At 44.6% G+C, this 16,289-nt stretch overlaps 1 non-coding gene across 1 annotated transcript; it reads left to right on the plus strand.

The window, feature by feature from the left end:
- The first annotated feature begins 12,481 nt into the window (after positions 1 to 12,481).
- LOC116536053 lies at positions 12,482 to 12,543 on the plus strand. The gene has a single exon (XR_004262455.1). It is a non-coding gene; the product is annotated as a U7 small nuclear RNA (small nuclear RNA).
- Positions 12,544 to 16,289: the final 3,746 nt, after the last annotated feature.

Below are 16,289 nucleotides of genomic sequence, written 5' to 3' on the forward strand. Positions count from 1 at the left end.
ACTCCACTACTGCTGCCAAATGCACACCTCCATTCCTTCCACTGAACCACCTGCTTACTCAGGTTGTACTATGGGCCAGTCTCCCAAGTTCTCAAGAACTCTGCTGCCCCCAGGAGGTGGGGTGGATAATAGGGCCCTTGAAACGTCTAGTTCAAGGTCAAAAGACAGGAACAGAGTGGGACTGGTGGCTCACACCTGTAATCCCAGCACTTTGAGAGGCCGAGGCAGGTGGACCACTGGAAACCAGGAGTTCAAGACCAGCCTGAGTGACATAATGAGACCCCCATCTCTACAAAAAAAATTTAAAATTTAGCCAGGCATAGTGGTACAGACCTGTAGTTCCACCAACTTGGGAGGCCGGGGTGGGAGGATCACTTGAGCCCAGGAGTTGGAAGCTGCAGTTAGCCGTGATCCTGCCACTGCACTACAGCCTGGGCAACAGAGTGAGACCCTGTCTCAAAAAAAAAAAAATTCAGCCAAGAACAAACCTTTCAAGACTAAGGCTAAGTAGGAGCAGTATGAGGGGCCAAGAGCTATTCTTGCTGCATGGATTGCTGTCCATGGCAGCTGAAGTGCCCGCAGGACTGGCGCCATCTTGGTTGGCTGTTATTTCAATAAATGGAGTGAAATGTATTGTCTCACGGTTCTAGAAGCTAGAAGTCCAAGATCAAGGTGTTGTCAGGGTTGGTTCCTTCTGAAGGCGTAGAGGGAGATCTGGTCCATGCCTCGCCCCCAGCCTCGAGTTGGCTGGCCATCCTGAGGCTCAAGCCCTCTTCCTGCCTCGTTCGTTGGCTTGAGATGCATCACACTGTTCTCTGCCTTCGTGTTCACATGACATTCTCCCTGTGAGCTTTCTGTGTCCAAAATTACCCCTTATTGTAACTACATCAGTAACATCGAATTGGGGGCCCACCGTCTTCCAGCATGACCTCAACTTAACTAATTACACCGGCAACGACCTTATATATAGTCACATTCTGAGGAACTGCAAGTAAGGACTTCAACATGTCAGTGTTTGGGGGAATTAATTCAGCCCATAACAGGTACCAAGGGCTGAGTTTGTCACATCATTATCCGTGGTTTGTGAAGGGGCCCTCTCTAATTTTTATACTTGCATTTGTTTGTTACCTTTTTTTATTTTTAATTTTTATTTTTTCTTGAGTTGGAGTCTTGCTCTGTTGCCAAGGCTGGAGTGCAGTGGCACGATCTCGGCTCACTGCAACATCTGCCTCCCAGGTCAACCTCTGCCTGCCTCAACCTCCCAAGAAGCTGGGATTACAGGCGTGAGCCACCACACCTGGCTAGTTTTTATATTTTTGGTAACAATGGGGTTTCACCATTTTGGCCAGGCTGGTCTTGAACTCCTGACCTCAAGTGATCCGCCTGCCTCGGCCTCCCAAAGTGCTGGGATTACAGGGGTGAGCCACCCCGCCCAGCCCCCTTCGTTCCCTTTTATCTTCGTTTTCCACAACCAGTTTCCCCCTTGCACATAAGCAACCATTGTCATGTATATCATGTGTATCCTTTTGTCTGTATGTATCCTTGCAAAATGTGTATTTTTAATTTATGTAAGTGGAATTATATTATAGGTGGCAATCTGTTTCTTACTTTTTCTCCCCATTCAGCATCATTTTGAAGCTCCATCTAGCTGCTGAGAATTATTCCGTGATGTGAACCTGCCCTAATCTGCTTTCCATTCCCTCAGGGATTAACTGCAGTAGCGCCAGAAGCGACTTTGTGATGAGCATCACTACAGACCTTACACTATGCTGTTCCCTTATGGATCCAGCTCAGAATTTATTTGGGATACACAACCAGGAGTAAAACTGATGGCTCATAGCATACATGGACTTACTCTTTTTTTTCCTTTTCTTTTTCAGACAGGTCTTGCTGTTGCCCAGGCTGGAGTACACTGGCTCAAACACAGCATATGCAGCCTCTACCTCCTGGGCTCAAGGGATCCTTCCCTCTAAGCCCCTGAGTAACAGGACCACAAGCTTGTGCCACCACGCCTGGATTTTTTTTTTTTTTTTTTTTTTAGAGATGGGTCTTGTCATGTTGCTCAGACTATACTTTTTTTTTTAGACTTACTTTTTTTTTTAAGTTCCAGAGTACATGTGCAGGATGTGCAGTTTTGTTACACAGGTAAACGTGTGCCATGGTGGTTTGCTGCACCTGTCAACCCATCACCTAGTTATTAAGCCTAGCATGCATTAGCTTTTCCTGATGCTCTCCCTCTCCCTGCCGGCCGACAGGCCCCAGAGTGTGTTGTTCCCCTCCCCAGGCTCCAGTGTATGTTATTCCTCTCCCTGTGTCCATGTGTTCTCATTTTTCAGCTCCCACTTGTAAGTGAGAACATGTGGTGCTTGGTTTTCTAGACTTACTTTTAAGATACACCACCGAATTATTCTCTAGGAAGCCTGCCTCAGCCTACGCTTTCACCAGAACCATGCAAAAGTATCCGTATCCCTGTCCACACTTGCTATTGACTAGCTCTTTAATTTTTTCAGTGTAATGGGCTAAAGTGACATGTTCTTGTTTTAATTGGCTTCTCTTTGACTTAATGAATTGGAGCACTTTTATATCTTTGTTATGAGTCTGTGGGTTACTTTCTCTATAGGTAGCTGGTTCTTATCTTTTGACCATTTTCCCAGTACAGTTACTATCTCTTTCTTGATTTGCTGAAGTGCCCTGTGTATTCTATACAAGTGTTCCTTGTTGGTTATAGATATTTCTTTTTTATTTTTATTTTTTGAGACGGATTCTCGCACTGTCTCCTGGGCTGGAGTGCAGTGGCACAATCTCAGCTCACTGCAACCTCCACCTCCTTCCTCTTCAAGGAAATGCATATATAAATTTCCTACAGTAGGTATAATGTTTTCTGTAAGACTGGTATATGACTTTTACCAAATTAAAGAATAGATGTGGACCTCATCCATTGCTTTTTCTGCATTCATCGAATAGTCAAAAATATCTTTATTTTAGCCTATCATGTGGTGAAGTACACAGATATGTTTTTTAATAGTGATTTATCTTTGCACTTCTAGGACAAGCACAACTTGATCATGATGTATTTTTTTAAATGCTTGTTGGATTTGGTTAATTCATGTTTTATTAAGGATGTTTGCATTTATTTTATATGTTTGCAGTTCTTTTAATTGGAATGTATAGACCATTTACATTTAATGTAATTATCAGTGTAGTTGGCTTAAGTTTACCTTCTCGATATTTGCTTTCTATTTTTCCATCTGTTCTTTGTTCCTTTCTTTTGTCTTTTTCAGTCTGCTTTTGGATTAATTTAGCATTTTTTAGAATTCCATTTTACCACCACTATTGGCTTCTTTGCTATACATCTTTGTTTTGTGTTTTTAGTGATTGTTCTATGACTTATAATGTGAATCTTTAACTTATCACCATCTATATTCAGTGGCTACTATACCATTTCAGGTATAATTTAAGAACCTTGTGACAACATACTTCTGGCCAGGCATAGTGGCTCCACACCTGTAATCCCAGCACTTTGGGAGGCTGAGGCAGGCAGATTGCTTGAGTCCAGGAGTTTGAGACCAACCTGGGCAAAATGGCAAAACCATGTCTCTACCAAAAATACAAAGCTTAGCTGGGCCTGGTGGCAAGTACCTGTAGTCCCAGCTACTTGGGAGCCTGAAGCAGGAGGATTGCTTGAGCCTGGGAGGTGGAGGTTGCAGTGAGCCGAGACAGCACCACTGCACTCCAGCCTGGGTGACAGAGTGAGACCCCATCTCAAAAATAAAATAAACGATACATTTCTATTTCCTTCCCCTATTCTTTGGACTATTGTTGTCATAAATTTTACTTCTACATAGGTTATAAAACCCTATGTAGGGGTTTATATTGTAAAAATATTGTTATTTTTGCTTTAAAGAATCAATTTTTTATTTTTTTAGACAGCTTCTTGGTCTGTCATTGAGGCTGGAATTCAGTGGCGTGATCTTAGATCACTGCACTTCCACCTCCCAGGGCTCAAGTGATCCTTCTGCCTCAGCCTCTTGGGTAGCTGGGACTACAGGCATGTGTACCACCACACCCGGCTAATTTTTGCATTTTTTTGTAGAGAGAGGGTTTTGCCATGTTGCCCAGGGTGATCTCAAACTCCTGGGCTCAAGCAATCCTCCTGCCTTGGCCTCACAAAGTGCTGGGATTATAGGTATGAGCAACCACATCTGGCCAAATATTTTTTAAAGAAATAAAAAACTGAGAAAAAATATTTTATATTTTCCCACATATTTACCATCACTAGCATTCTTCTTTTCTTTTTGTAGATCCCAGTTTGCATCTTTTATTATTTTCCTTCTACTTAAACAACTTCCTTTAACATTTTTTATAAAATGAGCATGCAATAAATCCTCTTGACTTTTGTCTGCAAAAGTATTTTACCTTTATTTTTGAAAGATATTTTTGCTGGGTATAGAATTCTAGGTTGACAGTTTCTTTCTTTCAGCTTTTTTTCTCTTTTTTGACAGGGTCTTACTCCATCACCCAGGATGGAGTGCAGTGATGTGTTAATAGTTTACTGCAACCTCAAACTCCTGGGCTATAGCAATCCTCCCATCTCAGCCTCTCAACTAGCTGGGACTATGGTTGCACACCACCATGACCAGCTAATTTTTAAAACTGTTGGTCTTTTGATCTACTCAGGCCTTGAATTGATTAGATGAGGCCCACCCACATAATGGAAGGCAATCTGCTTTACTCAAAGTCCACTTATTTAAATGCTCATCTCATCCAAAAACACATTTGACCACACATGTGGCCACTCTGTTCCAGACAAATTGAGACATAAAGTTAGCCATTATACTGAGTGTCTAGAAAAGCAAGTTTCTTAGCCTCTCTAACTGTGCTTTTATTGTTGTTTTTTAAACCATTCTAAGGTAAAACTTTCTTCTTCCAAAGAAAAGCCACTCTCATACCCTTTTCCCCCACCTCCTTTTTTTCCCCCAAAGAAAAGCATTGATGTAGATTCGAGAACTGTCATTTCCAGTCATTGTCTTCTAAAAAGCCTTGCTTGGCAAGTAGACCAGAAAATGTAAAAATCCTGTGTCAGCCTAGGATATGAATGTTCGCAAAAGTGATAGGCTGCTCAGTAAATCCCAGGAAATATCCTAAAGGTGTCAGCCCCATACAGAGATTCCAGGAACCTGTGGATGCTCTTCCATTCTTCCCTGCCAAAGTACAGCAGTTTGACTTCTCCAAGTGCACCCTTTAAAATGTGTACCACCTGTTGCTTGATTCATTCAAAACAACACATATATTTCAAGCCTTCTCTTTTGTGCTTCCTGTGACCAAAGAATGTATAAAGAGAGTATTAGTTGTCTATTACTGTGTAACAATTCTGAAACGTAGAGTTATTAGAAACATAGAATTGAAACACCACCACCTATTATCTCACATTTCTGTGGTTCAGGAATATGGGTGTAGGTTAGCTGGGTCCTGTGACTCAGGGCTCCTCACAAGGCTGCAGTTCAGATGTCAACTGGGGCTACAGTCATCCCAATGCTTGACGGGAAGGATGCACTCCCAAGCTCACACACAGTTATTGACAAGATTCAGTTCCTTGTCATGTGGGCTCTTCCGTAGGGCAGCTCACAATGTGGCAGCTGGCTTCTATCAGAGACAGTGAAAAAGAGTGTAAACAAGTTGGAAGACAGAGTCTGTCATAACCTAACCTTGCAAGTATGCCATCCCATCACGTTTTCTATCCTGTTCTTTAGAGGGAAGTCACTAGGTAGTCTTGGTGTGCCTACAGAAGTTATTGCTCACACCCAATGGGAGGGGACCACACAGGTTGCAAATTTCAGGACTTTAGACATCATTGGGGATGATTTGCATCCAATGCTTAGCACACAACTTGCATGGCCTGGGAAACACCTTTCTCTAACTTTGGCTGCCCTGACACCTTCAGACAAAGTAGCAGATCCTTCTCTGGTCCTCATAGTACTCTTCTGTTCATACATCTACCATCCCAGTTATCACAGTAATGATGTAACAGCTAACACTTAGTGAGGAGTTGCTATGAGCCCATACTGTGCTAAGCACTCTACATGTATTAAGTAAAGAGTATGTAGTCATTTATGTGTCAATGCAGAGAAGCACTCATTCATTCAACAGTGATGTATGAGCGTCTCCTCTGCACTTCTTTGCCAGGCATGGGGGAACTTAGTAGTGAACAAGAGAGTCCCCAGACTCAAGAAACTTATGTAGACCAGAATGGGAGATGGAGAAGTGCAGGCACAGTTATGCTACAACCCAGTACATGTTGTTATAGCATAAATAACTTCAGCAGCAGACACCCAGATCACTTTTGTCAGCGGTAGCATTTTTAATTCAGATATGAAGAATAAGTAGCAGTTAGCTAGGAAAAGCAAGAGAAGGTTAGAAAGCAAGAACATGTAATAATAACAGAAATGAGGAAAGCAGGAGCAGCTGGGAAGCAACTAGCATGGCTGCAACCAAGCATGTTGGGGAAAGAGAGGCAAGAAATACTGATGTCAGCCAACAGGCAACATATATTGAGTATCAAGCAGTTTCTTATGGTTTTGCATGCATATATTTACCTTCAGAATAATCCTGTGCAGTAGAGGTAATTTTACAGGTAAGGAAACTGAGTCAGAGAGACTTGCCCCAGTCACCAGATAATGAATGCCTGAGTTATAATCAGTGGTGACACAGCAGGGCAGACATGAGGGGTCATGTGAAGGTGTTTGACCTTGATTCTGAGCTCAGTGAGGAGCCTTGAAGGATCTTAATTGGGTCGATATCTGCTGGAGTGTGGAGAATGGAGCCGGGAAAAGGGGCAGGGAGGGGCTGTTTAGAAACGGGATGCAGTATTCTAGGGGAGTGGTGATGGCAGCCTGGATTAAGATGGCAAGACAGGAGATAAGAGGAGAAGGAGGATCTGTTAGGCCGTCTTGTGTGCTATAAAGAAATATCTGAGATTGGGTACTTTATAAAGAAAACAGGTTTTGGCTGGGCGTGATGGCTCACGCCTACAATCCCACCACTTTGGGAGGCTCAGTCAGGCAGATGACCTGAGGTTGGGAGTTTGAGACCAGCCTGATCAACACGGAGAAACCCCATCTCTACTAAAAATACAAAATTAGCCGGGCATGGTGGTGCATGCCTGTAATCCCAGCTACTCGGGAGGCTGAGGCAGGAGAATCTCTTGAACTTGGGAGGTTGCAGTGAGCTGAAATTGCGTCATTGCACTCTAGGCTGGGCAACAAGAGTGAAACTCCATCTTAAAAAAAAAAGAAAAAGGAAAGAGGTATATTTGGCTCACAGTTCTGCAGGCTGTACAGGAAGCATAGCAGCGTCTGCTTCTGAGAAGACTTCAGGAAGCTTCCAATCATGGTGGAGGGCAAATGGAAAGCAGGCACATCACATGGTGAAAGCATGAGCAAGAAAGAGAGATGGAGGAGGTTCCACACACTTATACATGACCAGATCTCACGAGAAGTCATTCACTATCAAGAAGATAATAGCGAGAGGATGGTATTAAACCATCCATGAGAAATCTGCCCCCATGATCTAATCACCTCCCACTGGACCCTACCTCCGATGTTGGAGATTACGTGCCAACGTAAGATTTGGGCAGGGACACAGATCCAAACTATATCAGAAGGTGAACTCGGGATTTTGGCTGAAATGTGAGTAGTGCCATTCCCTGAGACATGAGGTGGGAACTGGGCTGTGGAACGTGGGCTGATGTCACTTTGGGACCAGCTCAATTGAGATGCCAGAGAGACAGGCCCAATGGACATAGATTTGGAGTTTAGACTTGAAGGCAGAGGCCAAGGTTTGGGAAGTTCTGGTATTCAGATGGTAAATGAGGCCAGGAGAATTGGCCATGGCAGCCCAGGGTGTGCAGTGTATGAGCTGGGCCCTCTGGTGAGGACAGAGAGGGGTGGCCTACTGGCATCCTGGCTCTGCAATCCAGCTGTGTGGTTCTGGGTGAGTCTCCAAGCCTCAGTTTCTCCATCTGTAAAATGGAGATGACACCACTACCTTAAATCCCCAGCTCAGAGGGTTCCCAGGACGGTGATATGATACGGCTGTCTCCACCCAAATCTCATCTTGAATTGTAGTTCCCATAATCCCCATGTGTCTTGGGAGGGAACCTGTGGGAGGTAATTGAATCATGGGGGTAGTTATTCCATGCTGTTGTTGTGTTAGCTAGTGAGTTCTCACGAGATCTGATGGTTTTGTAAGGGGCTTTTCCTGCTTTGCTCGGCATTTCTCCTTCCTACTGCCATGTGAAGGTGTTTGCTTCCCCTCCTGCCATGATTGTAAGTTTCCTGAGGCCCTCCCAGCCCTGAGAATCTGTGAGTCAATTAAACCTCTTTCCTTTATAAATTAACATGCCTCAGGTGTTTCTTCACAGCAGCGTGAGAACAGATTAATATGGACAGTCCAGTGAGAGACATGTGTGAATACCTAGCAGAGTGCCCGTGCAGAGTGGGCACTCAGTAAATGTTGTTGTTGATGCCTGCTCTATTCATTTCCCAGGACTGCCATAACAAGTTACTGCAAATTACTACAACAGTGGAAGATTATTTTCTCACAATTCTCAAGGCCAAAAGTCCCAAACCCAAGGTGTCAGTCAGCAGGGCTGTTTCCTTCTGAAGGTTCTGAGGGAGCATCTGTTCCCTGCCTCTTTCCAAGCTTCTGGTGGTTGCCGGTCATACTCGGTGTTCCTTGGCTGTGGCTGCATTAGCTGAGTCTCTGCCTCCATCTTCATGCAGCCTTCTCCTCTGTGTTTCTCTGTGTTCACTCCTCTTCTTAAGAGGAACCCAGGCATTGGATTTAAAGCCCACCTCAACCCAGTGTGAACGCAACTGAACTAAACTACATCTGCAAATACCCCCTTTCCCAATAAAGTCACATTCTGGGGTTCCAGGTAGACATGAAGTGAGATCAGGAGAGAATTCAGTCCCCTATACCTGCTATCAAGGAGCACAGACCCAGCAGATGACATGGGAGGGACCAACCCTGCCATGATCAAGGCCGGGTCCAGCCTAGAACCAACCTACAAAGTGCTGCAGGAGAAAGAGGTCAAAAGCAGAGTGATGAGGTCAACTTACTGGTGAGGGTGAGACTTGAACTTTCTTTCTGGTTTCATCAGGAATTTGATCAACGGTGATGGGGCAGATGGGCTTTACAGCAGTAGGACCCAGCTTGAGCAGAGGCATGGAAGCAAGACCGCAGAAGGCTTGCTTGCTTTATAAATGGTCAGGTGTAGGGAATAGGAGGCAAGATAGGCCATGTATGAAGGACCCTGGGCTAAAGAAGCAGCCTGGACTTTATCTATTGGCAATGCAGAACCCCTAGAAGTTTGTGAGTTCAGGAAAGAAGGAAAGAGTTGTCTGTTGAATGTTGGCAAAGGCTTAATCTTGACATTGATGCCTGCCAGTTTTGTTTTATTAATTTATTGTTTGAGACATGGTCTCACTCTGTCCCTGGTTGGAGTGCAGTGGTGCTATCAGAGCTTACTACAGCCTCGAGCTCCTGGGCTCAAGTGGTCCTCCCACCTCAGCCTCCCAAAGAGCTAGGATTATGGGCATGTACCACTATACCCGGATACTTTTTTATTTTTATTTTTTTAGAGATTGGGTCTAACTATGTTGCCCAGGCTGATTTCAAACTCATGGTCTCAAGAGACCCTCCCACCTCAGCCTCCCAATACATTGGGATTACAGGCATGAGCTACTGAGCTTGTTTCAATTTAACTTTAAAATTTGGGGTGTTTTGTCTCCTTAGGTAGGCCACCTTCTCTCCCAAATCCCCAATCACATCTCTACACAGCCCCAGCAATAAATTGTGCAGGGCCACAGTCCACAGCATGTTGGCTCTTAGACTCTGTTTCATGGTCACCATGAGACCACTTCCCCTCCCCCAAGCAGCAGCATTCACAACTAGAGGTTTTATTTTAGCTGTGTCGCCCCTGAAGCATATGCAGTGACCATTTGGAAAAAGATAAAGTTAGATCCCTCTTCACACCCTACACCAGAAAAAACTTTAGGTGTCAAAAGTGAAATCATACGTCTGCTAGAAGAAAACATGGGTGAATTTTCTGTAATCAGGAGTGAAGAACACCTTCCTAAAAATGGCTAAACAGTCAGAAGCAATAAAAGACCAAGAAGTTAGGCGACCTCAAAAATCCAAAGCAAAGCAAAACAAAACAAAACAAAAACATTTTGCCTGATAAGAAGAACACAAGCAAAGCAGAGTTGGAAGATAAATGATAGATGGAGAGAAACATCTGCAACTTATATCTCAAATGGCCTCTCCAATATACAGAGAACTATCATATCACAATCCTAATTATGAAAGGTCTATTATTTGATAGAAAAAAATAGGCAAAAGGTATGAATGGAAAGTTTGCAGAAAAATGTAAGTGACCCTAAGACATGTGAAAAGACTTAGCTGGCCTGTAATCCCAGCCCTTTGGGAGGCCGAAGTGCGTAGATCATGAGGTCAAGAGATCGAGACCATCCTGGTGAACATGGTGAAACCCTGTCTCTACTAAAAACACAAAAATTAGCTGGCTGTGGTGGTGCATGCCTGTAGTCCCAGCTACTTGGGAGGCTGAGGCAGGAGAATCTCTTGAACCCGGAAGATGGAGGTTGCAGTGAGCCGAATTGCGCCACCACACTGCAGCCTGGCAACAGAGTGAAACTTCATCTCTAAAGAAATAAATTAATTAAATAAATATAATAAAAAAGACTTAGCCTCACTCATCATAAGGGAAACACAAATTAAAACTACCCTGGGATGTCATTCATTCCTGGCCTGTCAGATTGGCTGAATTCCTCAAATTGGACGACCCAACCTGCTGGCAAGGCTGCGGGAGAAATCTACTCTTATGGGACTGGGAAGGCAGACTAGCACACCCTCTCTAGATGGGAATTTGGCGTATCTAAGGCCATTATGTGTGCATTCTCCCTTTGCTAGGCATCTTCCCTACACACCTACACACATGCACACACACACACCCCTATACACACACATGCATGCATGCAAGGTTGTTTCTTTTTTCTTTTTTTTGAGAAAGAATCTCACTCTGTCACACAGGCTGGAGTGCAGTGGCACCATCTCAGCTCACTGCAACCTCCACCTCCCAGGTTCAAGCAATTCTCCTGCCTCAGCCTCCCAAGTAGCTGGGACTACAGATGTTAAGTCACCATTCCTGGCTAACTTTTTGTATTTTTAGTAGAGACAGGGTTTCACCATATTGGTCAGGCTGGTCTCAAACTCCTGACCTCAGGTGACCCACTTGCCTCAGCCTCCCAAAGTGTGGGATTACAAGCATGAGCTGCCATGCGCAGCCCATGCAAGATTCTTTCTTCTCTCTTTCTTCCTCTCTCTGCCATTGTGGTGTGTGTTTCACTTGGCTTCTTGTCATGTCTTGTCACAAGACTTTCAGGATTAAGTGATTCCTGGCCAAGAAACAGAAGCAAAATTGCCTCATTTCCCAGTGGAATCAGATGAAAACCGGTAATAACATGAGGTCCAACTCCAACAGGAGATATTGAAGAAGAACCAAGCTGGATCTATAAGGAATTACACATGAGATGATGGACATATTTATGTTGTATCAAGGTCAACATCATCACCACATCAAGCTGAAAATGTCTGGACAGTCGGACATGTTTTATTAGGAATATATTTTTGACCAGGTGCGGCAACTCATGCCTGTAATCCCAACACTTTGGCAGCCTAAAGTGGGTGGAACACTTGAGGTCAGGAGTTTGAGACCAGCCTGGCCAACATGGTGAAACCCCATCTCTACTAAAAGTACAAAAAAAAAAAAAAAAAAAAAGCTGGGCATGGTGGCACAGGCCTATAGTCCCAGCTACTTGGGAGGCTGAGGCAGGAGAATCTCTTTAACCCAGGGGGCAGAGGTTGCAGTGAGCCGATGTGGCACTATTGTACTCCAGCCTGGGCAACAGAGTAAGACTCCATCCAAAAAAAGAAAGGAATATATTTTTTCTCTTTGTTTACATGTTCTGCACTAGTAGGGTGGGTTCAGTAATACGTATGTGAGAACTTTCATTTCAAAAAAAATTATTTTTTTTTTTTCTCTTGAGATGGAGTATCAATCTGTCATCCAGGCTAGAGAGCAGTGGCGTGATCTTGGCTCACTGGCACCTCTGCCTCCCTGGTCCAAGTGATTCTACTGCCTCAGCTTCCTGAGTAGCTGAGATTACAGGCATGTGCCACCATGCCTAGCTAATTTTGTATTTTTAGTAGAGATGGGGTTTCACCATGTTGGCCAGGCTGGTCTCAAACTCCTGATCTCAGGTGATCCGCCCACCTTGGCCTCCCAAAGTGCTGGGATTATGGGTGTGAGCCACCATGCCCAGCCAAAAAAACATTTCTTATGGGATTATCTGCAAAAGTTGAATATTGAGACAACCCAATTGTCAATTACTAGGGGACTGATTTGTATTACAGTTCTTTTAGAATTTGTCTAGCAGGTTTTCTGGGTTTTGCCCAAAATCCTCTACAAATGGTTAAAAAAAGAAAAAAGAAAAGAAACAGGAGACTGATTGAACAAACTATAGCGTAGAACAATGCCGCGGTAAGAATGCTAATGTTGTCAAGGACCGAGAGTTCCAAAGTAAGAGGAAAGAGACACAAATATAAAACCAAAGATTTTTAAAAAGCTGTAATGCAGGCTGGGCACGGTAGCTCACACCTGTAATCCCAGCATTTTGGAAGGCCAAGGTGGGAAGATCACCTGAGGTCAGGAGTTCAAGACCAGCCTGGCCAACATGGTGAAACCCCATCTCCACTAACAATACAAAATTAACCAGGCATGGTGACGCATGCCTGTAATCCCAGCTACTTGGGAGGCTGAGGCAGGAAAATCTTGAACCCAGGAAGCAGAGGTTGTAGTGAGCCGAGATGGTGCTGTTGAACTCCAGCCTGGGCAACAAGAGCGAAACTCTGACTCTAAAAAAATAAAAACAGCCGGGCGCGGTGGCTCAAGCCTGTAATCCCAGCACTTTGGGAGGCCGAGGCGGGTGGATCACAAGGTCAAGAGATCGAGACCATCCTGGTCAACATGGTGAAACCCCGTCTCTACTAAAAATACAAAAAACTAGCTGGGCATGGTGGCACGTGCCTGTAATCCCAGCTACTCAGGAGGCTGAGGCAGGAGAATTGCCTGAACCCAGGAGGTGGAGGTTGCGGTGAGCCGAGATCGCACCGTTGCACTCCAGCCTGGGTAACAAGAGCGAAACTCCATCTCAAAAAAAAAAATAAATAAATAAAAAATAAAAATAAAAATAAAAACATAACCTATAAGACTGAGAAATTACTTAATGAGTATAATATACACTATCTGGTGATGGATACACTAAAAGACCAGACTTCACTACTAAGCAATCTATGCATATAATGAAACTGCTCTTGGACCCCTTAACTGTTTACAAACAAAACCCTATAATGCTAAATTCAAACTGAGAATATCAATAGGAACTTGTGGAAATTGTCTGAATCAAAATGGAGTCACTTGTATTAAAAACCCTGACAAAAAGAGCCGGGGAAGGCCATGAAGGGAGGGTTCTCATGCTTCAATGCCTGGTCACAATCACTATCACAAAAGATTTTGCAAAAACCACAGCCTTGCACAAAGGCTGTCACAATTCTGCACACACACAAATACGTCCTCGAGGACATCTGCCTGGCAACTGCCCATCCAGCCTAGGACTGTGCTATCCTTGTTATTGATCCTTGTAGCCAAGGATAATTATCTCAAAACAATAATGGTAATCCTCATCGTTTTTTCTTTCTTTTCTTCCAACGGAGTCTCGCTCTGTCACCCAGGCTGGAGTGCAGTGGCGGGATCTCGGTTCACTGCAACTTCTGCCTCCTGGCTTCGAGTGATTCTCCTGCCTCAGCCTCCTGAGTAGCTGGGATTACAGGCACCCGCCATCATGCCGGGCTAATTTTTGTAATTTTAGTAGAAACGAGGTTTCGCCATGTTGGCCAGGCTGGACCTCATTTTTTCTTTAAAATCCTTTGCCTTCCTCAGAGGTTGCAATGAGCCGAGATTGCGCCACTGCACTCCAGCCTGGTGACACAGCGAGACTCCGTCTCAAAAAAAAAAAAAAAGCAACAAAACAAACAAACAAACAAAACCTTTGCCTTTCTTTACCTCCCAGAATATGTACATATTAATAATTTACTATGGCACACATATTCCCATTGCAATGCCTATTCCTGAATAAACATTATTTTCTTCTAGAGAGTCTTTCTCTGTTTGTTGTTTAGATTGACAAAATCATAACTACAAAAATAAATAAAAAAGAATCAATTTCCTAGTTCCGAACACTGAATCAGCTTAGAAGCAGGTGCCCAGTAACAAGAGCTCCTGCCTGCCGGGCGCGGTGGCTCACGCCTGTAATCCCAGCACTTTGGGAGGCCGAGGCGGGTGGATCACGAGGTCAAGAGTTTGAGACCATCCTGGTCAGCATGGTGAAACCCCGTCTCTACTAAAAATACAAAACATTAGCCGGGCATGGTGGCGCGTGCCTGTAATCCCAGCTACTCGGGAGGCTGAGGCAGGAGAATTGCCTGAACCCAGGACGCGGAGGTTGCGGTGAGCCGAGATCGCGCCATTGCACTCCAGCCTGGGTAACAAGAGTGAAACTCCGTCTCAAAAAAAAGAAAAAAAAAAAAACAAAAAACAAGAGCTCCTGCCCATGGCTTTAGACCCAGCTCTCACTAAATAGAACTAGGCTGAAAGAAATGGCTGCTTCCAGAAATGCAGCAGAGGAAGCTCACGTGGGTCACCTTCTCGTATCAGAAAGCAAGGACATGCTCAAAGACTGATGGGGAGATGTGGCCGGGCGCGGTGGCTCATGCCTGTAATCCCAGCACTTTGGAAGGCCGAGGCGGGAGGATCACAAGGTCGGGAATTCAAGACCAGCCTTGCCAACATAGTGAAACCTCGTCTCTAATAAAAATACAAAAAATTAGCCAGGCATGGTGGTGGGTGCCTGTAATCCCAGCTACTTGGGAGGCTGAGGTAGGAGAATAGCTTGAACTCAGGAGGCGGAGGTTGCAGCGAGCTGAGATCATGCTATTGCACTCCAGCCCAGGCAACAGTGCCAGACTCTGTCTCAGAAAAAAAGATTGATGGAAAGATGTCAAAACCATACGGAAACCAGCCTGGATGTGCTGTCTGTGACAAAATTTGAGGAAACTGTAGTGGATTGAATAGTGGCCGCCCCTCCCCAAAAAGGACCAAATCCTAACCCCCAGTACCTGTGAATGTGACCATGTTTGGAAAAAGGTCTGTGCAGACGTAAGGAATTTTCTCAGAATGACATCATCCTGGACTAGCCGGCTGGGTTCTAATTCAGTGTCCTGTTTCCTTACGTAAGACAGAAGGAGGAAAGACAGACACAGAGTGGGAGGCCCCATGAAGGCAGAGGCAGAGATGGGAGTGGTGTAGCTGCAGGCCAAGGAACGTGAAAGATTGCCAGTAGCCAGCAGGCACCGGGAGAGAGGCCTGGGTCAGATCGTCCCTCGGAGACTACGGAAGGAACTAGTCCTGCCGACACCTTGATTTCCAACTTCCAGCCTCCAGAATTGAGGGCAATCAGTTTCTGTTGTTTAAGCCATCCAATGTGTAATTGTTATAGTATCCACAGGGGTCATAAAATACAATTTATGTCAGCCGGGCGCGGTGGCTCAAGCCTGTAATCCCAGCACTTTGGGAGGCCGAGGCGGGTGGATCACGAGGTCAAGAGATCGAGACCATCCTGGTCAACATGGTGAAACCCCGTCTCTACTAAAAATACAAAAATTAGCTGGGAATGGTGGAGTGCGCCTGTAGTCCCAGCTACTCAGGAGGCTGCGGCAGGAGAATTGCCTGAACCCAGGAGGCGGAAGTTGTGGTGAGCCGAGATTGCGCCATTGCACTCCAGCCTGGGTAACAAATGTGAAACTCCGTCTCAAAAAAAAATACGATTTATGTCATTTAATGTAAAACGTTGAATAAATAAAAATCCATGAGTTCCAGCACATTTACCTATGTAACAAACCTGCATGTCCTGCACATGTATCCCAGAACTCAAAATTAAATTAAATTATTTTAAAAATCCGTGAGTTCATAGTGATAGTGAAGTTTAAGGGGAAAAAGAGAACAGACAAGAAAAATAGGCCAGGCACAGTGGCTCACACCTGTTATCTCAGCACTTTGAGAGGTCAAGGCAGGAGGATTGCTTGAGGTCAGGAGT

This window comes from Sapajus apella, unplaced genomic scaffold (genome assembly GCF_009761245.1).
Source record: "Sapajus apella isolate SASKATOON/1434 unplaced genomic scaffold, GSC_monkey_1.0 scaffold97, whole genome shotgun sequence".
NCBI lineage: Eukaryota > Metazoa > Chordata > Mammalia > Primates > Cebidae > Sapajus > Sapajus apella.